We start from the raw sequence: 24,956 nt of genomic DNA on the forward strand, positions 1-24,956 counted from the left end.
GTTTACTACCTATGTTTCAAGGTCAAGTTAATTAATTAAAAATTATGGGAATTGTTCAGTGACATATTTATGTTTTGTTAATTCATAGAGATTTGATTATGGTTATAGTTCTTTATTACAGAGTGCAGGTGCACAGCACAATTCCAGAAAGTTATTTATGACCTACTTCACATTCTTTTTTAATCTATTTTCAAGGTTAGAACTATCTAATGACTAATAGTTAATAGACAGCATTATAGAAACACATGTTTCTAAGTCCAGAAAAATCTCTATTTGTAACCTCACGTTATAAGAGGCTTATACATAAGTTTTTAAAAGCATTATAAAAGCAACATAACAATGTAAAAAGCATTATAGAAATATACAAACAATAGCATAGTAGGTAGCTTAGTAAGAGTGTTTTGCCTTAGGCGTTGGGTTCTTCTGAAGAATTATCGATGTGGACTCAGTTTTGAGAATCAAAAACTCCAAGGTCAGGTCAGACTAAAAGCAGTGCCTTAGGGTAAACTGTTACTGTATAAACACTGTTCTAGCCATGTTTCAAAAGGCTATATTGATAATATAGGGTATAAGAATCTTTGGAAGTTATTTAATCTTTGAAATATTTTTGACTTCCTAGTCAAAATATGGAGACCCTGGTGGTGTAGTGATTAAGATCTACAACTGCTAACCAAAAGGTTAGCAGTTTGAATCCACCAGGTGCTCCTTGGAAACCCTATGAGGCAGTTCTACTCTGTCCTATAGCGTCAGTGTGAGTCTGAATCGATTCAACAGCACCTAACAACAACAACTACGATAGCCAAAATACTACACTTATTTGCAACTCATATATTAAATAATCTTCAACCAATTCCTATTATTGGCTTAATATTATTTTTATTTTAATAGCCCCGACTTTACACCATAGGCAAGAGATTAAGAAGTGTTACCCTCACCCAATTTTATTCTCCAGTGGCTATGTGACTCACTCCATGGATTTCCCAGCCTGACCATCCTGACCACCCAAGAGCATCAGATATCAAGGTGGGCTGTTGTTTGCCCCAAAGCTTAAAGATACCAGCAGGGGGAGGACAGGGAGGAACTATAGTTACAGGGCCATGGGAAAGACTGCTTTCTCTCATACATACTTCTGTGCTTCTCTCTTCATGTGCATCCCTTTCTGAAACAAAAAATCAAAAAACACTTTCTTTTTGTTCTCCAGTTTTAGGACTTTATTTATTCTTTTCCTTCCTAACGGCATAAAGTCCAAAAAAGAAAAAAAAAAAAAATTGTTGTCAAGTCGATTCCAACTCATAGTGACCCAGTAGGAGAGAGTATAACTGCCTTAAAGGGTTTCCAAGGAGCGGCTGGTGGATTTGAACTGCCAACCTTTTGTTTAGCAGCCAAGCTCATCACCACTGAGCCACCAGGGCTCCAGTATGACGACATATAACTGCTTTTTCATTTTGGACTAAGTCCTTCCCTTTTACTTTCAAATCTGAACTTCTGCCACTTTATCTCCTTTTTCCAGATTTTGCCTTATTAAAAAAAGAAAACACCCTAAAATTATATCAAACACAAAATACACTGTTTCTGGAGTGTTAGAAAAGGGGCAGTCAGGCCACAGTATTGTGGATTGACAGGATTGGTGGGCTTATGCAGAAAAGTGGGCCCCAGAATGAAAGAATTTTCTTGGTTAGCTGGAAGAAAGGAAGTTAGTTGTGAATATTCACAGACATGTCTATAAGATAACTTCAACTTCATTAGTGCTGAAATATATTAAAACTCTTTTTCGCCTATCAAATTAGCTAAAATTAAAAGACAAGTCTAAAAATACCCAAAGCTTACATGTTATCAAGGAGATAAGCCTTGTCACACATGTTTTCAGGGATTTACCAGAGGTTTTAGTTATAATCAGTGGAAGGAATGGGCTGTCATGGCCTGTGGTGTCTTAACAGAGCCAGATCTCCCTTGTATTACATTTAAAATTGAGAAACTAATATATAACGGATCTATCCCAGCTAGCTTTTGTTTACTGGTGGATGAAAACTAATTCCTTTCTTTTTGGCCTTTAGGATTTCTAAGTTCCTTCCTAACCTATATGAGGCTGTTCACCTTAAGTACTAATTTAGAAGTAAAGTTGTCAAAATAATGAACCCAGTATTCCCTGTTCTCTGTCAGCTCAGATAGGGCTTGCTTGACCTGTAGAGATTACTTTATGTAGAAAAAATAGCCATGACCTCTTCTACATGAAATTTCAGCCACCTGGTGAGGTCAGAATCCTTGGTCTTTACGCCAGGGGAGGCATGAATCTGGCCTTCCTGCATGAATTTATGCTCTATACCTTGAGGACTTCTATTTCCAGAATCACAGGATGTGGTATAGGGTTTTTTCTTATAAAATTAACAGAGACATGTTTAGTGTTAGGTATGCCTCCTTTATGCTTTCAATTCACATGTGATTCTGTAATGTTCTTAAAACACATATGTGTAAGTCACTGTTATGTATGCTTCTATAATGATTTTTACACAGTTTAGATGTTTTTATGATGCATTTCAGCAACTATGTAAAAGTCACTTATAATGTTAGAAATAAAGAATTTTTTTAACATAAAAATAGAAACATATATTTCTATAATGCCCTCTAACCATTAACTATAAGTCATTAGAAAGTTGTTCTAACCTTGGAAATATATTGTAAATAGCAATTTAAAACTGGGCTGTGCACCTGCATTCTGTGGTAACAGAATGTTACATTAATCAAACCTTGATAAATTAGCAAAACATAAATATGTCACTAGGCAAATTTTGATAATTTTGAATTAATTAACTCGGTCTTGAAACATAGGTAATAAACAAGAACACAAATATGTCATGCCTTGATTAGCAATAATTCAAATCTGTAAAAATTAGCAAAACATAAATATATCATGCAATAATGCCCTTAACGGGCAATAAATCACACCAATTATAGTTTGACAACACACATGGTATATAAACCCATGGATTTTTGCTCATTTTTGGAGAAGAAGACAGAAGCAAAAAGTTTCCCTAACTCTCTGAAAACTGAAAAGCTTTATTGCTCACCTGAACTGACCTAAAACCATAGCTACGGGGAACTCTTCTGAGCCCAAGGAGTGGTCAAATCTCCTCCGTGAGACCACTCATTGAAGGTAAAAGCCTGAAGTCTAAATATTTGGAGTGCAACATTTAAACTAAGATTGCAATTGTTAGTTCTGACCCTCCAACGCAAATGAATTTCTTGAGGTCTTATCTGTGTGCCTTGCCATGACTACGGTACAATAGCTGCCTTAGTCATCTAGTGCTGCTATAACAGAAATACCACAAGTAGATGGCTTTAACAAAGCGAAATTTATCCTCTCACAGTCTAGTAGGTTACAAGTCCAAATTAAGGGCTTCAGCGGAAGGCATTCTCTTTCTGTCAGCTCTGGAGGAATGTCCTTCTCGTTAGTCTTCCCTTGGTCTGGGAGCATCTCAGCACAAGAATCTCAGGGCCAAAGGACGGGCTCCACTCCAGGCACAGCTTTCTTGGTGGTATGAATTCCCCAGCTCTCTGCTTGCTTCTCTTTCCTTTTATCTTTTGAGAGATAAAAGGTGGTGCAGGCCACACCCCACGGAAACCTTTACATTGGATTAGGAATGTGACCTGGTAAGGGTGTTACAATCCCACCCTAATCCTGCCTAATATAAAATTACAATCACAGAACGGATGGATGACAACCACAGAACACTGGGAATCATGGCCTAACCAAGTTGATACACACATTTCTGGGGTGACATAAGTCAGTCTGTGATAATAGTCAAGTGCAATTTGCAGTGATGTCACTAGGGTTGGTGTCACCCAGTGCAGTAACTCATTTTGTTGTCCCCTCCATGTGGGCCTCCTCCTGTACCAGATCATACAGAATCCTTAGTCATGTTTTTTGCACTAATATTACCCATAAATTGTAATTCCCGTATATCACTGAATGCAATGGCAATAGTAGTAACAGAAACAACTAGCAAAATTAATATTACACCATTAATTACAATATCACTCACAGCCTAAATGTATTTACATGTATGTAGTTTCATGCAGTTAAAGTGAAATGTCAGTAAAAAAAAACAATAGAATTTGAAGTAAAAATGTTTAAGAACTAAATCAAAATTATGTTCATTTTAACATTAAACTTTACCTTTGCATGAGATACATTGATGGATTAGGTTTGCATAATCAGTAACAGCCCAAATGATGTAGAAGTTGTAGACAAATGCGTAATAATACCATAAATAAAATAATACCATAAAATAAACAGGAGCGAATACAGAAGCGTTTCAGCACTTAATGAACATCGAAATCAGAGTTTTCCTTTCCTGGTCTTCAAAGTTGCAACCTTGTGAATGACTTCATCAAAATCAATGCCTTTCACCAACTCACTTTTTAATGAGTCACTATTTTTTTAAACTATAATTCAAACTTAAACTCTACAACTTTGATTAAAGTCATATATATTTTTTTAATACTTGCAAGACAGTAATTAAAAAAAAAATTTTTAAAGACTAAAATTTAAAAAAGCCTGAATTTAAGATTTAAAGTATACTGCTAAACATGAATGAAGAAACATAGAATTTACCTCACTCCTTGTTTTAAACTATTTAGCTATCAAAGAGTTATATGATCAATAATTGCTGAAAGATTATAATTATTTTGTATGAATATCAACAAAATTGTCTTGTAAAACCTTTCTAAATTGAATTATATTATTAGTTACATTATTAGTAACTGAGCTGAAGCCTTTTTTAAATTTTTCTCCCTTTTTCCCTTTAATCACTATTTCATTTCTCAAAAGAGTTACTGATAGAGGTTCATAAATACTAATTACCACAATATTATGGCTAAAACACTGATAGCAAGGAAAACAACAGCCCTGACTTGTACCTGTACAGATGAAACAACATGATTTGAAGCGTCATTGAAATCGGGAAATAATGACAACTCTGAAGGAGTGCATTAGAGGGTTTAAAAAGTAAATTAGCATATGGTTTTAGCTTTGTAGGTATAGTGATGCATGTAAGCTGGGCTTGTGAAAATTCTTTGTTGTTGTAGCTAACTTCCAGTTACCGTCCAGTTGATTCCGACACATAGCAACCCTATAGGACAGAGTAGAACTGCCCTACAGGGTTTCTAAGGCTGTAAAATTTTATGGAAACAGATTGCCACATCTTTCTCCATTGGAGTGGCTGGTGGGTCCAAACCATCGAACTTTAGATGAGCAGCCAAGTGCTTTAACCACTGCATCACCACTATAACTAACTACAGGGATATTTTTTATAACATATAAATTTCTGCTGAAACAGTAAACAAAAATGTTATAGACAGTCATTTTGGTGTCACCCTTTCTAAAAGTGTCACACTGTGTGGTCGGCACTCCCTGCACCCCCCCATTGATGCCACTGAGTTATGCATGACAAACTCAAGCATTTTTTTTTAAAGATAAAATCCTCCTAGACACTCAGGTTCATCATGCATAAACTCAGTTTATTGCAAGGTAGTCTTGGCAAGGCATACAAGTAAGTCCTCACAACATTCATTCAGAACTAGAGAATCATAATTAACAGTTACAATTATAATGTTAGTTCAATAGTAGGGTTCAAATATTTAGGTGTAAGTTTTTACCTTTTACATGTGTTCTTGGGAGGGAGGCTTAACCACGGCTTGAAATTGGCGGAGGTCCCTTGTAGCTAGGGCTCAATGTTGATGGAGGTTGGTGGCAGTAGGCAGAGTCTCAGCAGGCTCTCTGTCTTCAGAGAGTAAGAGACTAGACAAAGATTTTTTACCTCTGCTTTCTCTCAGTGAGTAAGCAGAAATTCAAGGTTTATATGTGAAATTCTCACCTTGGCCTCATACAATAAGTGCCAGTGTGACATCAAAGCCAGGTATATCTTTTCTCCAGGGTCAGATATTACTCTAATAATACATTTTTCTTCAAGGATAGAGATTAGAGAGGTTGTTTAGACTTAGATCTTAAGGATAGTTTACAAATACTATGTTACATCTTCTTTTATCACAGCAGGCCAGGTCTAAGTTAATTTAAAAGTTTTTTTTTTTTTTTCCTAGTACATTCTTTACAAGTTTCTATGTCTACACTCAGAAGTTTTATAAATAACTGTTTAATGACTTAGAGGTTTCTAATGATTTATAGTTAATGTTAGAAAGCCTCACAAAGAAAGGCATGTTTCTATTTGTAAATTCATATTATGAGTGATTATACATAGGTATTTTGAAAGCTTCATAGTGACTTATACCTTTTTGGATTTTGTAGTATCATAAAAACATGCAGAACAAAGGAGAATCTCAATTTGGTTAATTTTTCTGTCACAGCTTGTGAAGAAATGGGCCAGTCACTGATTCCCATTTGCAAATGACTAAAACCTCTTCCCCTGAAATTGGTTCATTGTTCTTAAGTGTATTCAAGAATGCTTATTAGGGTAAGTTTTCACCAGGCTGTAATGGAGCTGTAAAAGCCACGTATTGTTTAAGACACCCAAGGCATGTTCATGGGATTATTCTACTACCCCATCCAATCCATACCCAAAAGTTAAGATATTTTGTGTCTAATTGAAAAAAAAAAAAAAGCCTGCTGTCTTTGAGTCGATTCCAACTCCAGTGACCCTATAGGACAGAGTAGAACTGTTCCATAGAGTTTCCAAGGAGAACCTGGTGGCTCTAGCTCTTAACTACGCTGCCACCAGTTTACAGAAAGAAAAAAAAAAGTGCAGAAAGTACAGAGAATTCCCATCTCTTCCTGCACAATGTTTCTCCTTTGCATTTGTGTGGTACATTTGTTACAACTGATGGACATATATTGTTATATTAATTACTAGCTAATGTTCATAGATTTGAGTTCACTATTAACATTTTAAAGTTCTATGGGTTTTGACAAACGCATAATGTCATGTGTCCACCATTACAGTTTCTTACAGCATAGTTTCACTGCCCTAAAAATGACCAGCATTTCACCTATTCATCCCTCTCTCCTTCCTCCTGAACCCTTGGCAACCACTGATCTGTTTAATTTCTCTATAGTTTTGTCTTTTCCAAGGTGTCATATAGTTGAGTCCCACAGTATGTAGCTTTTTCAGAATGACTTCTTTCACTTATCAATATGAATTTAGACTTCATGTCTTTTTGTAGCTGAATGCTACTCCACTGTTTATATGCATCACAGTTTGTTTATCCATTCACCTATCATAAGACATCTTGATTACCTCCAATTTTTGGCAATTATGGATAAAGCTGCTAAGAACATTTGTGTGCAGATTTTTATGTAGACGTACATTTTAAACTGTTGGATAAATTCATAAAAGCATGATTGCTGAACCATATGTAAGCCTACATTTAGCTTTGTAAGAAACTGGCTGTCCTCAAAAGTGGCTGTACCATTTTGCATTCCCATCAGCAAAGAATGAGAGATTCTCTTGATCCACATCTTTGGCAGCACGAAGGTGTCAGAGGTTTGTATTTTACCCATTCTAGAAGGGTCACTTTGAGTTGAAATTGACTCCATGGCACCTAACAATAAAACAAGAAAGGCTACAATAACCTCAGATTTGCATTTTAGCAACGCCACCATAACTGCAAAGTAAATAATTTTTTAAATTAGGAATTATCAGACACAGAAAGATACTTTAGAAGATCATGACACATTTAGCCATTCCACAAATATTGCTTAAGCTTGAGGCACTTGGACGCATAAGTGAATGAAACAGATACAGATCTCTGCCTTCATTTTATATTAATTTCTTTGACATAAAATTTGTTATGATAAAAACATAGATTACATATTCTGTTGAAAAGCGACAAGTGCCATGAAAAAAATAAATAAGAGCTAGAACAAGAATCTAAGGTTAGAGCCTGGATAGAGATTTCTAGGAAGAACAAGAAGGTGAGTTTGGCTGGAGCAGAGTGAGCAGGTGAAAGAAGGAGAGAAGAGCCTGTCAAAGAGATATTAAAGCAGATGATGTTAATCCTTACACAGGCCACTGCATAAGAGCCCTGGTTGCACAATGGATAAGTGCTAGATTTCTAACCAGAGGTTGGTGGTTCTAACCCACCCAGCAGCTGTGAGTGAGAAAGACCTGGAGATGTGCTTCCGTAAAGTTACAGCCTAGAAAGCCCTATGGGGAAGCTCTACGCTGTCTCATGGAGTCACTATGAATCAAAAATCAACTCGATGGCAACTAATAACAACAGGCTACTGCATGGACTTTGGCTATTACTCCGACTACAGTGGGAATTCATTGCAGAGGTTTTAATAGAGTAGTGACATATTCAAACTTTTAAAAGAATAAGCCTATCTACTACTCTGAGAAGCAGTTATAAGAGGCAGGTGTAGAAACAGGGAGACCACTTAAGAAGCTATTATACTAACCCCCATCAAAGTATATTTTGTGTGATAACAATAGAGATTATTATTAAAAAAAAAAAAAAAAAACTATTAGGTACTGAAAATACTTTGAAGTTAAAGGTGCAGGAATTTCTGATGTATTGGGTAAGTGGTATGAAAGAGTAGTCAGGATTGCTTTAATTTGACTGTGCGAATTAAAAATTGCAGATCCAGACTGATATAGCTAAGGCTGCCTATGGAGTAAGCTTTGGGGAGAAAGCATGAGTTTAATTTTGGGTAAGATAAGTTTGGATGTCTATTTCACATTCTAAAGAGATGTCAAGCAGACAGTTTGATATACGGGTCTGCAGTTCCAGAGAGACATTTGGGCAGTGGATATAAATTTGGGAGGCTGTCAGCACACATAATAAAGGCATGGGACTTGTTGAGATCACTAAAAGAGTGGGAAAGAACAAAATCAGAAACATGAGGCACCTGAGCATTCAAGTATCAGAATTTCTACGGTTTTCCCAACAGTAAACAAACCAAACCAAAGCAGTTCCAGTGGAGCAGCTTCTGACTCCTGTCAATACTATGTGTGTCAGAATATAACCGTGCTTCACAGGGTTTTTGATGGCTGATTTTTCAGAAGTAGATCTCTGGGACTTTCTTCTGAGACACTTCTGAATGGATTTGAACCACCAGCCTTTTGGTTAGCAGCTGGGCATTTAACCATTTGCACCACTGCATTGCAACAGGTTTCTCTTGATAGATGTACTTCCTGGTCCTGGGTTTGTGTTCTGCCAAAATGATGGTTGGTTGGGCTACAGCTGGTCTGGTGGTTGGTCTATTTTACGTACCTTGAAGGAATTGGAGAGTTTACTGTGAAAATAAGGTACATAAAACACTCCTGGAGATTGGTTGATTACTACATAAATTAGGGGACTGTAGTCTGCTGAAAGGGTTGGTCCATTTGTGGTCTTGGTGGGAGAAGTAGGCTTAAAAAAAGGCCAATCCCATAGAGATTGAGAGGAGACTCACTACCATCAGGAACAGTCCGGAGCAAAGCACTTCCTTTGGACCATGGACCTGGGGTCCCTGTGCTAAGAACCTCATAGACTCAGGAGAGAGACAGCTGTAATACTGAAGATGGCAAAATGTGGTAGAAACCACAGTAAGCACAGCAGAACCCAGTGGCAGAGAAACAGTGACAGCAACAGTACAATCCAACGAGCAAGACAGCTGAGCACTTTTGGGCAGGAGGTTTGCTGGAGGAGTGGGGTGCCTCTGGGCACTTGTCAGCAGAGATAAAGAGCTGTAACACTTGCCCAAACATGGCAGAGGCCAGGCCGAGAGTGAGTCCCAGTGGGAGGCATGGCTGATGAGAAACTGAAAGCTTCCTTGGTTAGAAGGTGTCCTGATTGAAGAGCTGTACCGTGTCTGCTGAGTCATACCCTGTTACTTCCAAATTGATCCTAATCCCAAGTTGTGGCTTGTTGCTTCTCTAAAAAAACGCATAATTGTGAGTATGTCTGTGAGTGCTGTGTCGCTATTGCCTTGAATTATCACACCCAGCAGAGAAGTAGAGAGTGCCGTGGGAGGGATGGCTGGTGTCAGAAAAGGTAAAAAATTTGGAGTGGAGGCATATCACATCTCCACCTCATAGGAATCAGCTTTGGGCTGACGGTGATTCTCTCTCCTCCTCCTGAAGTTAGGTGGCTTCTGATGCTACAGTACTAGAACCACCCAGGGGCTTCTTCTTCCCTTCAGGTAGTTACTTTTAAAAGGCAGGGGGAAGGCAGGATATTGAGCTTGATCTAGAGACTTTAAATGCTTACCCTGGTTCTCTGAAGCATGTGAGCTATATCACCAAGTCCAGCATCACAGAGAATCTGGTCATTTGAGAGTTTTTGCACAAGTGTCCTATGCAGGAGTTGCAAAATCTCAAAAGTGCTAGGTTTCTGCATTGTATGAAAGGTATCTGAATATAGAAAGTACAAGCTTGGCATGCTAGATTTTACTAATAAAGAATATCAAAAGAAATTCAAATGCCTTAATGAAATCCCATTCCTTGGAGAACAAAGATTTATGCCAAAGTGACTAAAATATTTTACATTTCCGACAAATGTTTTGCAAATATAGACTATTTTTTCACAAGTTGTGCTCTTAACTAGTAGTGAATTTTTATTAAATCTGATAAACACATGGAATTGTATTGTAGAGAATAATGTTTGGGCATTTTCCTTGTGATGTGTCCAATGCACTAGTAGTAGAACCACTGGCTTCTATTTTCGTGTTTTTAATGTTAGGTGCCTTCTAGTTGATTCCGACTCACAGTGACCCTATATCCATTGCAGTCGAGTAGATTCTGACTCATAGAGATCTTAAAACAGAACAAAACACTCTTCGTCCTGGACCATCCTTACAATTGTTGCTATGCTTTAGCCTAGCATCACAATCACTGTGTCAATCTTTCTCATTGAGGGTCTTCCTCTCTTTTGATGTCCATCTACTTTACCAAGCATAAAGTCATTCTCCAGGAACTGGTCCTTCCTGTTAATATGTCCAAAGTACATAAGACGAAGTTTTGTCACATTTCTTTGGAATGGGTACAAATACGGATCTCTTCCAGTTCATTGGCCAGATAGCTGTATTCCAAATCTCTTGGTGTAGACTAGTGAGTACCTTTAGCTCTTCATCTTTTTTGAAACATCTCATTTGGTACTCCCCCAATTCCTGGAGGCTTGTTTTTCGCCAGTGCCTTCAGTGTAGCTTGTGCTTCTTTCTTCAAGACCATTGGTTCTTGATCATATGCTGTCTCTTGAAATGTTTGAATGTCAATAATTCTTTTTGGTACAGTGACTCTGTGTATTACTTCCAACTTCTTATAACGCTTCCTGCATCATTCAATATTTTGCCCATAGAATCTTTCAAATTACAACTCAAGGCTTGAATATTTTCTTTAGTTTTTCCAGCTTGAGAAAAGACGAGCATGTTCTTAGATTTTGGGTTTCCTACTCCCCGTCTTTGCCATTCATTACGAAACTTGGTCTTCTCAAGCTGCCCTTTGAAATCTTCTTTTGAGCTCTTTTACCTCCTCATTTCTTCCATTTGCTTTAGCTTTTCTACATTAAAGAACAAGTTTTAGAATCTCTTCTGATATCCATTTTGGTCTTTTTCTTTCCTGTCTTTTGACTTAGAATTGACTCAATGGAAATGGGTTTGGTTTTTTGTTTTCTTCATGTATAAGGTCCTTGATGTCATCCCATAAATTGTCTGATCTTCTATTTTTATGAACGGATAATATATCTGAAGAATGAAGAGTTGAATAAATTTGATTGTGCTTAATTTTCAAATATGGATGCCAAAATGGAATGCATTTAAAAAGTGAAAATTATATATACCTGATAAACAATGTCCAGTGGAAACAGAGAGAGCATATTATGAGTAGGTAAAATTAAAATATGTTCCCTACTTACCTAATGTTCTGAGAATATCATTTTATTGTTGGTGAAGCTTGGAAAAAATAGGCAACAATTTGATAATATGAACACTTTGATACTCTATTAATTTAGTTAGCATATACTAGAAATAACTCTACATTACAACCATGCTATACATTTGAACGGGTTTGATGTGTTAATGAATCAACTTTGAGTAATTCAATTATTACAATGTTACAAGTCAACTTTTCATTTAGAGAAATGACAGAAGTCATAGAAAATTATTTTCTAAGAAAATGTTGAGTTTTTAGGGCTCAAATGAGAAAGATATTCACTCAGTAAATGATTATATCACTTCAGACATATCAATTTGATAAATAACCACAGCATATTTCATAGAAATGCATTATTTTGTTAGCAGATTAGAAAAAAAATACACACACAGGAATTCACACAAAAAATAACAAGTTGGGAGGGGGATTCCACTAAGGAGCCTGAGATAGAGTGACCACTGAGATAAACTGAAGCGTGACCATTGAGATAAAGTGAAGCCAAATGAAGAAAAGGATCAAGGAAGAGGGAGTACATAGCTATGTCAAATGCTGCTTTTAGCTGAAACAATAATTGAACTAAAGATTGACTATTGGATTTTTCAAAATAGAGGTCATTATTGATCTTCGCAAGAATAGTTTCTATAGCATGACAAACTAAATTGTGTTTAAGAGAGCATGAGAGGAGAGGGATTGGAGACAGTCTGTATAAACAACTTACCTGGGAAGATTTGTTGCCTAATGGAGCCAAAAAGTAGGCAGTAACTGACAGAAGAAGCTTATATTCTTGTATGCTCATGAAAATTAGGCAGTGGGGAGTGAAGAACTGTTGCAGAAAAAAAGTGGGAAGTCTTCCTAAAACAAGGTGGATTGGCTCTAATACACACATGGAATTGTAGTATCATTGGAGCATGAAATTTCATCTAAGGTCAAAAGTAATAAGGCAGACAAAGTGGTTGCTCATGCTAGTAACTTGGTAGCTGTGGTTGTCAGAGTCTGCGAATTTTTATGGCTTCAATGTTCTCAGTGAATTAGAAAGCAAACCACTGGGTGAGTGACAATGGAAGACCAGCTGTTGTGACTTGAGGAGAGAGGAGGAAGCATAAAATAATCAGGTAGGGGAGTGGTACAGTGAGAGTACTAGCAATTTTTCTGTATGAACGCTGCATAATTTAAAGAGTTCATTTGATGCTTGTAATCATGGGTTTAAAAAAAGAATTGCTAGTATAACTCCATGTTTTTCTCCTGTTATTTTATTTTCTGTTCAATGGGTACAGTCACAGAATATGTATTATCACAGTGGTAGTACTTAACAAAGAAACCCACAGATTTATAATTAACAGTACTTGGGAGATACTGCTTGAATATGGGGCCTGAGGAAGAGTGATATCAAAGCTACTCACTTTGGTTCCATGTGTATTATTCATGTTACTGAGAAACAGAAGGTTGCAAAGATGGGGAAGACAAGAAAATAATGATATATATTTTAGACATTTATCTCTGGAATACCACAATAAATATACTTAGTTGGCAGTAAGGCATATGGATCTGGGGCTCAGGAGTACTTTATTGACTATATATGTAAATTAGGGAATTATCAGAACATAGGAAATAATTTAATCCACTGGATAGAATCGGATGATGCAGGAAGTCTATCTAGAATTAGAAGACCCAACATTAAACTTAGCTGATCATGAATATTTAAGAAATGGTTGAATGGTGAGCAGTTAGCAGAAGACACCAAAAAGAGACTCCCAGATCTAGGAGAAAATTCTGAAGACAAAGAAAATGACCATTTAAAAAATTTAGATTGCACTAGTGCAGAATCCATACAAATGGGATGGAAATAGATGACCCAATGTGTCTCAAAGTGAGTACAGTATTCTGAGCCATTAGCACATTTGAAAGTTATAAAAAGTGCATATTTTTATGGCATGGGACCAATATTAAGTAGCCATATGAGTAACCAGATGTTATGATGAGAATAAATAAAATAAAACTTAAATATTTAGATTTTTATTATTTATGAAATATCAAGATATTAGTTCTTTCTGTCATTTTCTGATTGAAAAGGTTTTGGCAGTTTTCATACTTCTCACAATTAATTTTTATTTTAATTAGCCTCTGGGGATCTTGAATATAAATGTTTAATTTTGAATTTTTTTTTCCTAAGGAAGGATAATAAATATTTTTATCCAAAAATATTTCAATACTTTTAGATTATAGGTTAAAGGCTAAATTTATATACAAAACTAGAAAACCAAACCTGTTGCCGTCGAGTTGATCCCTACCCATAGCAACCCTTTAAGACAGAGTAGAACTCTCCCATAGGGTTTCCAAGGAGCAGCTGGTAGATTCTAATTGCCGACCTTTTGGTTAACAGCCGAGCTCTTAACCACTAAGCCACCAGGGTGTGCAATTAAATTACTTCTATTCTAAAAAACAGGTTTCTGGAATTTTCAAATCAAACAATGAGTTTTCATTGCCATATTTGATTGGTGTGGATTTTTATTGTACCTCTTCAAGGCAGGAAATAAAAATCCATCCAATTTCAAGCATCTGAAATTCTTTCCAAATGTAACACCATCGTTTGGTTTTCATTTTTCAAGGAGGCATGGATTTCATTTCTTCTCAGTATTGGTTTTCATTTGAGAAGTTAAAACCCAAGTTGAGCTTTAAAGTAAATAGTATAACAGCATCTGAAATAGTCATTTTTGAGAAAGCTCAGGAAATATCTCATTTCCTTTGCTTATTATTTTCTCTCAGGTCAGCTATATTAAAGATATCATCTTTCAAATAGTTCACAGTTACAGGTGAAATAACGATGGGAAAGCCATTGTTTTCTTAGCTAAAGGAAATGAAAAGTCCTTTGTATTAAGTTTCAGCTGTTATTAGTTTATTATGACAAACTACTTTATCTCTCAAGTAAAGAATCTCCAGGTTTGCAGAGTTACTTACGACATTAAAGAGAGGCCCACGAAATGAATTGTGCTCAGTTGCAAACTGTGAAACAATGTATATATTCCATATGCTTTTCCGCTAGATGAAATATTTAAGAGACAAAGGAAATACTTAAGAGACAAATGATCAAGAGACGCACGGGTAATAATGTTTAGCCTGTATAAACATCCTCTCTCCACTGTATTTCACTAAAATCTTTCTTTTAAATCAGTAGATATACATGAGGAGGATTAACCTACAGTCATACTTTTGTGCCAATAACTTTAATAAAATAATTACACTAATATTAAACAGACAGAGAATTGAGATCTTTGAGGACCTGATGGTAAATGTTTTAAATACAAATTTTGGGGTTCTTGGATAAAGGTATGATGGCAATGAGTTTGTGGATTTTAAGTGGTGGGAATTTTATCTAAAAGCAGCAGGCGTTCAATACCAGAAATAGGAAATGGAAGTTTGGGAAAGGAAAAGTTATGAAAATATAACAAGATAGAATCTTATTTATTTGTTAATTTTGATCCAGGCTCATTTTGGCAAGTGTATTCATGTGCAAGGCATTGTCTAACTACAAATTAAATAGATGCTAAATTTCCCTTATGCAAAGATATTATGATTGCATGCAGGCCTCGATTTAATGCCTTCTAGTTGGTTGTGGTGTGTGAGTTCAATCCAGCATGTCCAGTTCAGACCAGTCAAATTTCTCTCTGAATAGCTAGCTATATCGTTTCAGTTCAAAGCTTCAATAAAATCACTGTCTCTCCTCAAATAGTAAAAAGATACCTGAGAGAGAATAAATGGAAGATAAGGAAGAAGAGTTCCATGAACCAGCTTCTACCTCCTTTCTCAGCTCCTTTAAATTATAGCTAATCGTGAACTTGCCTATATACGGGAAATCCCAGAGTAACAAAAGCTCTACTTGTCAATAGAACTTGTCTAAAATCAAAGTACGTATTTAACTAAAATTTATGCATCATATTTATAAGACAGAAAGGTAAATTATATTATAAACTAAAATGAGCGTACGCAAGAATTAAGATGGTGGCACATTGTTTCACTAGAAGTTTTCAACTGTGATATTTAAGATCAGTCTTCAAAAATAAAAGTGAAATTTAGTAATTCTGAATTATTACAGAGACTTTTTGACAATTTTATGAATTGCATAACAGCAAAAAGTATACTTATCTTGAATTGTAGTGTTTCCATAAACATCAAATCAATTACATATGATTCAGTAGTCATCATTTTACAGGGCATTTTCTGACTGATACAGGTACATCACATCCAACGGTAAAAATGCAATGCCTATAAGCAATCTGTATTTTCAATTGGTTCATATGCATGTGAAATCTGAGACCATTTTTCTATTGCAGAGGACAAGAGTGGAATGACTTACTTACAGTCTTTACTCTTCTCCATTCCAACTCTTATTCTGTTTTGTTATGTTTCAAATACAGTCTCTCTCATTTGTGCCCTAAAGTTGGTGTTTTTTTTTTAGTTGGAAACCCCAAGGGAAATTTAAGGGGAGAGGATGAAAAAAATTGGGAAGACATAGATAAAGCGTAGCAACAGCCAATTTACAGAACTCCCAGGGAAACGTTTGAATTTTTCAGCTTACTACAGGACATTGACAAGAAGAATACAACTTACATCATAAATTGATTTAAATAAATTAGGTGAAAACCCTAACTGATATTTAATGCATAACTTATAGAAGAGATTCTGAATTATCAGTGTTAAAATTGGTTTTCAAGTTTGTCAGCATCTACCAAGGAGCAAGATCAAGTGAAAGGCTTATACTTATGAAACTGATTTTTTTTTGCTTCATGTAATCTTACTTATGTACATTATTTAAATAAACATTTACAGAAATATTTGCTAGGAAATCAGGTACTACATTCACAACTTTACTTGCTGAAAGTGAAGAGGACTTGAAGCACTCACTGATGAAGATCAAAGCCTTCAGTATGGATTACACTTCAACATAAAAAAAAAAAAAAGAAAACAAAAATCCTCACAAGTGGACCAATAAACAACATCATGGTAAATGGATAAAATATTGAAGTTGTCACGGATTTCATTTTACTTGGATCCACAATCAATGCCCATGGAAGGAGCAGTCAAGAAATCAAAGGCCATATTTCACTGGGCAAATCTGCTACAAAAGATCACTTTAAAGTGTTGAAAAGCAAAAATGTCACTTTGAGGACTAAGATGTGCCTGACTCAAACCAATGTATTTTCAGTTGCCTCATATGCGTGTAAAAGCTACACAATAAATGGGGAGATGAAAGAAGAATTGATGCCCTTGAATTATGGTATGGTATTGGTGATTTTTTTTTTTTTATTGGCGAAGAATATTGAATGTTCTATAGACAGCCAGAAGAACGAACAAGTCTGTCTTGGAAGTACAGGCAGAGTGCCCCTTGGAAGTGGAAATGGTGAGACTTTGTCTCAGGTACTTTGGACATGTTATCAGGAGGAACCAGTCCCTGGAGAAGAACATCATGCTTGGTAACCTAGAGGGTCAGTGAAAAAGAGGAAGACCCTCAATAAGTACCTGTGACAATGGGCTCAAACATAACAATAATTGTGAGGATGGCACAGAATCTGGCAGTGGTTCGTTTTGTTGTACATAGGGTTGCTAATGAGCTGGAACCAACTCGATGGCACCTAACAACAAAAACAACTACAAAAAGTTATAGCCTGTTAAAAATAATATCACAACTACTATCTACCTATTGAATTCAACATAGACTCTGAGGACTTGAAATTACTAATTCTCGGCATGAAACAAGAACAAAAAAAAATGCTGTTCATTTTCGTTCTATTGTAAACAACTTTAAAATATTGCTTTGGGCTACTATTAATGTTAAATATCTGATGGCTTGGTTTAAGGTTAAACCCCCTCTGAATTTAATCATTCCTTCTCTGTTGAAAGCTGAAATGACCTGAAGGTTTATTCTCATAGCAGAAGCCAAAATTGTTGTCCAATCTGAGTACACTCTAATTTTTAAAAAAGTATATTAGTCTATATCAAGGAGTGATTTTTCTGTGAAAATTTTTATGAGATTTTTCTTTGCAATAATTATACATGTTAATGAAGACCCATGTCCTGAAGGAATACATTACCAGATATGCCTGGAAAAAGCATTTCATATTTGCTCCAGAAATATATATGAGGATACTCCACATTTTCAAAGACAGTAATGGTAGGATATTTTCATCTTTAGTAATCTGATGAATGAAAATCTTATTAATTTAATTTCCAACCGAGTATCTTTTCATACACAGTCTAGCCATTTAGATATTTTTTGTGAATTATCCATTCATAACCTTATTTTCTGTCAATTTTTCTACTGGGTTGTCTAATCTGTAAATTTTAAGTGTTCAATTCCTTTATATTAATGATGAATCATAGGCCTCCTGCTTTAAAGGTATTTTTTTTTCCAAATCTATTTTTATCTATTTACTTGATTTGCCAAGCCTACTGAAATTAAAAAAAAAAAAATTAAATGCTTGAATAAACTACATCCAGGGCTTTAAGGAGTAGCAGACATAGATACTCCTGGTGGGGTTAAAAATTTCTCAAATTTATTAAAACATGCAAAACTGACTCTTAAATATTGTGTAGCTAAACAAATGAGTTAGGTTTATATGATGAACATGGATTCTGGAGTGGAAGTGCCTGGATCCATACCCCAATTCTGACATATAATAACTGTATGATGTGGGGAAAATTCTTTTTTTTTTTTTTTAACCTTTGTTTCATTATTTGTTTGGGTTACATATTTGTTTATTCATTTGTTTGATTTGTGGAGTAAGTGGGTGGACTTAGACTGAATACAGGCTCGGGGGATAATATTGCAAATGTTCTTCCTTCATCTTTAAGTGCTTGCTTTTTGTTCCCTAGTGAGCACATTACAATTTTGCAACTTAAAATTAAAGAAATTAAGAAACAAATAAACATACAAATTAACAACAACAAAACAAACTGATTTTGCATGGTATAGTTGAAAATATTGCTATTGTTAAATTCTATTTTTAAGACAATTTAAAACAAAAGTACTTACTTACTAAAACCATTTACAAACCTGATATATTTGTAAATTATTCCCTTCCTTTATTGAAGTACTCTTTTGAAAACATTTATCTTTATGTCCTACACGATTGGATATTCCTACACTTTTGGATTGTTCATTCAATATTCCTTTTGAGAATGGAGCTCATACTCAGTGCCATCTGGTGGTTTGGCATTTGTAGATCTAGATCTAGATACCTAATTTCATGAGCAAAATAAATATGTTGGCTTACTGGCTTGGTAAAGCGTGGATATGATCATACCAATGTCTTTGTCTACCACCATTTTTGGTGATATTTATTCTCACTCTCTGGCAGTGAGGGCCTTCAGTGCAGGATTTGAATGCCTGAATATGATTTTTTTTTTAATTTATTTTATTTTTGTTGTTGTTGAATATGCACAGCAAAGCATACACCTGTTCAACAATTCTACAAGTATAATTCAGAGACATTAATTACATTCTTTGAGTTTCGCAACCATTCTCACCCTCCTTTTACAAGTTAAAAAAGGAGAAACGTGTACCTTTTTGGCCATGACATATCCTTTATACAGAAACAATCCTTTGGGAAACATCATTTAGGTTAGCCTAAATAAACTTACTTGTTTCCAAAAAATAATTCCTTTTCTTGCCTTTTCACTGGAGTATTGTCTTTTATTTTCCCTTTTGAAGAAACGTCTCAGCCTTTCATTATCTTATCACCTTCCTAGTCAATTCAATTCAATTTATTTCTAGCAAGTTATTTAAAAAGTATTATATGCCAAAAATATTATTGTCACCACTTTGCAAAGATAAACACTACATGAATCCTGCTATCCTCAGGTAATGTAGTTCACAGAACAATGCATTATTTCTCTAGCTTTTGCAATCCACAGAGCAGTTAATGAAAATTCATGTATCTATAAGATTATTTCATGAGCTTTTACAAAGATTCAAATCAGTTAAATACAAAACAAATAAAAAAACATACCACACAATATAAATAATAATGTTGTTTACGATCCTTCAATAGCAAAGCAAAGCAAATCTGGCTTAATGGCGGGGTCCGGGGGGGATGACACAATCCATAGGTAAGGTTTCACAATCATTATAATTATTTTCTGAACGTTTGTTTCTATTAAATTAGAATATTATAACTCAGGATCATGTATATGGATACTGTCGGAAAATGTCGGACAATTCTTAAACTCTATATATTCAGATTGAATATGGATTGTGAAATTATAGATAAATTTGTCACTGAAGACTACCTTCAGCAGTATATTCAGAAGCTAAATTAATAAACCTATCACCCTCATAAGTTGAAATTGCAATTTTTATCTTGAGAGGCAGTGGAAAATGTGTTCTCATCCAAGTCTTAAGTACAATTCTTCCTATCCGTTGGAGTATTCAGAAGTGTTTGCTAAAATAAAGAACAAACATCATCAATTCTCTTACTAATAGATTAAAAAAAAATCAGATATTGGGAGCCAATTGTTGAATTCTAAGGGTTTGAGCTGATGTAATGATTTTAAAAATTATCTTATTTTCAGTCACAAAAAATATATGTATTTTAGCCCCAAATTTCAATCCTGACTGCATTCCTGCAAAGCTCTACTTGAGCAAGTCACGTGCAATCACAGAAATACATTGGGATTGTCAGTGTTTCAAAGTCATGCTTTTTCTTATCTTTCATCTCTAAAATTGGTGAGATGAGCTCAGCATCTTTATATTCACAATTTTCATTGTTTCCTTCAACACTGAAAAAAGAAGTGTAAATTTTGACTGACATTTTCTCTGCATAGAACTTCACTTCATTTCACTTTAGTGTTGTATACTTTGTTCTCCATCAATAGTGTTGCCAGTTAATAAAATGCAATAATTTTCTGTAGCACAGAGCTTCAGAAATAGGTCAATATTAATTTAGATCATCTCCTTTATTCATGTATCATTTCTAGGTACTACGTAGGTTATTGGTTTTATAAGATGAAAAACTATGCATCTTTTTTAACATGCATCTATTATTCTTCATTCACAACACATGCCTTTGATATTACGTGGCATCCAAAAATAACAGTGTATGAAATTTTTTTTTTAATTAGATGACAACTTCTCACTGTGTTCTCTAAAATGGAAAAATATTTGGTTTAATGTTCTAGCTACATTTATAAATAATGTGAAGTATATTTTGAATCAGAAAATCATATGGGTACTATACAAGTAATGACAAATTGAAGATAAATGGCAGCACACTAATCATCAAAAAGAACATTTCAAGATCTTTCCTGAAGTACAATGCTGTCGGTGATGGGATAATATCCATATGCCTACAAGGAAGACCAGTTCATAAGACTATTATTCAAATTTATGCATCAAATACAAATATCAAAGATGTAGAAACTGAAGATTTTTACCAACTTCTGCAGTATGAAATTGATCAAACATGCAATCAAGATGCATTGATAATTACTGGTGATTAGAATGCAAAAGGTGGAAACAGAGAAGAATAGTCAGTAGTTGGAAAATATGGGCTCGGTGATAGAAACTACACTGGAGATCGCATGATAGAATTTTACAAGACCAAAGATTTATTCATTGAAAATACCTTTTTTCGACAACAACATAAGTGGTGACCATACATGTGGACTTTGCCAAATGGAATACACAAGAATCAAATCTACTACATCTGTGGAAAGAGATGATGGAAAAGCTCAATATCATCAGTCAAAACAAGGCCAGGAGCCAACTTCAGAACTGATCATAAATTGCTCGTATGCAAGTTCAAGTTGAAGCTCAAGAAAATTAGAACAAGCCCATGAAAGCCAAAATACGACCGTGAGGTCATATTCAGGTATATCCCACCTGAATTTAGAGACCATATCAAGAATAGATATGATGCATTGAACACTAATGACTGAAGACCAGACAAATTGTGGGATGACATCAAGAACATCATACATGAAGAAAGAAAAAGGTCATTAAAAAGACAAGAAACAAAGACCAAATGGATATAAGAAGAGACAGAAATTTGCTCTTAAATATAGAGTATAAAGCAAATGAAAGACGGGATCACATAAAAGAGCTGAGCGGAAGATTTCAAAGGGCATCTGGGGAAGACAAAATAAAGTATTATAATGAAATGTGCAAAGGCCTGGAGTTAGAAAACCAAAACGGAAGAACACATTTACCATTTCTCAAGCTGAAGGAACTGATGAAAAAACTCAAGCCTCGTTTTGCAATATTGAAGGATTCTATTGGCAAAATACTGAATGGCACAGGAAGCATCTAAAAAGGATGGGGAAATAAGTACATAAACTTATCAAAAAGAAAAAAAAAGTTGAAGAGAATACAGAGTTACTATACCAAAAAGATTTGGATGACAATTTCGGGGGTAGCATATGATCAAGAACCAAAGATGCTGAAAGAAAAAATCCAAGCTGGACTGAGGGAATTGGTGTAAAACATGGCTCCAGGAATTGACTGAATACTAATTGAGATGTTTAAACAAACAAATGCAATGCTGGAACCACTCAATTGTCTATCCCAAGAAATTGGGAAGATAGCTACTGGGCAACAATATTTGTGCCCATTCCAAAGGAAGGTGATGGAACAGAATGAGGAGATTATCAAACAATATCATTAATATCACATGCAAGTAAAATTTTGCTGAAGATAACTCAAGAACAATTTCAGCAGTACATTGACTGGGAACTGCCAGAAATTGAAGCCAGATTCAGAAGAGGACGTGGAAGCAAGGATATCATTGCTGATGTCAGATGCATCCTGCCCAAAAGCGGACAACAGCAGAAAAATGTTTACCTGTGTTTTATTGACTATGCAAAGGCATTTGACTGTGGGATTCATAACAAATTACAGATAACAGTACGAAGAATGGGAGTTCCAGAACACTGAATTGTGCTTATGCAGAACTTGTACATAGATGAAGAGGAAGTGTTCGAACAGAATAAGGGGATAGTGAGTGTTTTAAAATCAGAAAAGGTGTGCATCTGGGTTGTATCCTTCCACCATACTAGTTCAATTTATGTGCTGAGCAAATAATCTAAGGAGTCAGACTTTATGAACAAGAAAATGGCATCAGGATCGGCAGAAGACTCATTAACAGCCTGTGATATGCAAATGACACAAACTTGTTTGCTGAAAGTGATGAGAATTTGAAGCACTTACTGATGAAGATCAAAGATTACAGCCTTCAGTATGGATTACACCTCAACATAAAGAAAATAAAAATCCTCACAGCTGGACCAATAAATAACATCATGATAAATGGAGAAAAAACTGAAGTTGTCAAGGATTTCATTTTATTTGTATCCACAATGTCTCTCTTTAGAAGAGAGAATGGCGAGATCTTGTCTCACGTATATTTGACATGTTTTCAAGAGGGAACAGTCCCTGCAGAAGGACATCATGCTTGGTAAGCAGAGCATTAGTGAAAAAGAAGAAGACCCTCATCCAGGTTGATTGACACAGTGGCTGCAGCAATGGGCTCAGACATAGCAAAGATTGTGCTAAAGGTGCAGGACTGGGTAGTGTTTTTTTCTATCGTACACAGGGTCACTCGATGGCACCTAATAGCAACAAGGAAAACAACAAGAATGGAAGCTAGAAGAATTCCATCCATGTATGATGTATAAGCGGGACACCCAACCGTATCACTGAATTTTAGCCTGTGAGTCTATACATGTTCCCTTCAGAAGAAAAAGCTCAAAAGCATATATACAAGGAAATACTTCTTAAAAATCTTTGCTATCTCAAGTAATAAAGAAGGCCTACTGTGGACAATATTTAGGAAGAAGTCCTACCAGTGAACTTTGACTTACTTATTGGATCTTAGTGAGAAAATCACCTGAAAATTACTTAATTTTCTTCCACCCTCAACTAAAATACAATCGCTTTTACTACACCATTTGGTAAACGGAGCTTATGGTCATTAGAACTCATGGAGGTCTACAGCTTTCTTTCCCTAAAGCAAGTGTGATGGTCTTTTTGATGTGTCACCTTGGCTAGACTACAGTCTCCACTTATTAAATCAAATACTAATTTAACAGTTGCTATGAAAGTATTTTGTAGATGTGATTAAAACCCATAACCAAAGTTCATAATCAGTTAATTTGAAGCAAGAGAGATTATTACAGATAATCCAAGTGGGCCTGATTCAATTAGTGGAGAAGCCTTAAAAGGAGAGAAGAACAAAGTCTTCCTATGGATAGCACCTTTGGCCTGTGCATGAGAGCTCCTGCCTGTTCTTCTTGACTGCCCTATTAATTTCTCTCTTGTCTAGACAACAACACAATCACATTAGACAAATCCATGCAATAAATCTCTTAATATACATCTCCTATTCGCTGGGTTTCTCTGGTTGAGCCCTGAATAATGCAGGTTTTGGTACTGAAAGTGTTTCCAAAGAAAAGAATCTTAAAACCACCAGCACTTAAGGACCATATTTCCTTCCACCATTTGATAAGACCACTGTCATTTGGAGTACGTCAAATCCAGGCCTGGACATAAAGAAGCTGATAAACAAAAATAATTACTTGATGGCAAGACAGAAAAAGATCAGTTGAATCATAAATATTCACAGGAAGAGAGCTTTGTAAAAGAAAGGTATCAATTTCCATTAAAAAAAGAGTAATTAAAAATATTAAAATCCAGCACAAAAACAATGTTTCTGCTTCCTTATAACAAGATTTCCTAAATTTGTAATTGATGAATTGAATTGGAGAATTGTATCTGAACTGTTGAGAAGTGAATTAGAGGCCTGCAATATAAGAATAATAACTATCGAAAGAAACAAAATAAACATAAAAAGAAATAGAAAGTTCCAGGAGACTTAAAATGCAAACATTATGAGTTTCAAAATGAGGAAAATGAACAAATAAAGGAGAGGTATGTGTGGTGAATAATGGTGAAAATGGTGTGGCAAAGGCAGCTTCTAACCTCTAACTTCACAACGGAGAGCCAGCGTCAATAATAGCCCAAGGCTGATTCTTGAGGGCCCGTTTCTGTCAAGTCGATTCCAACTCATACTGACCATACAGGACACGTTAGAACTGCCCCTTGGGTTT

Source organism: Elephas maximus, chromosome 5 (genome assembly GCF_024166365.1).
Source record: "Elephas maximus indicus isolate mEleMax1 chromosome 5, mEleMax1 primary haplotype, whole genome shotgun sequence".
NCBI classification, from domain to species: Eukaryota; Metazoa; Chordata; class Mammalia; order Proboscidea; family Elephantidae; genus Elephas; species Elephas maximus.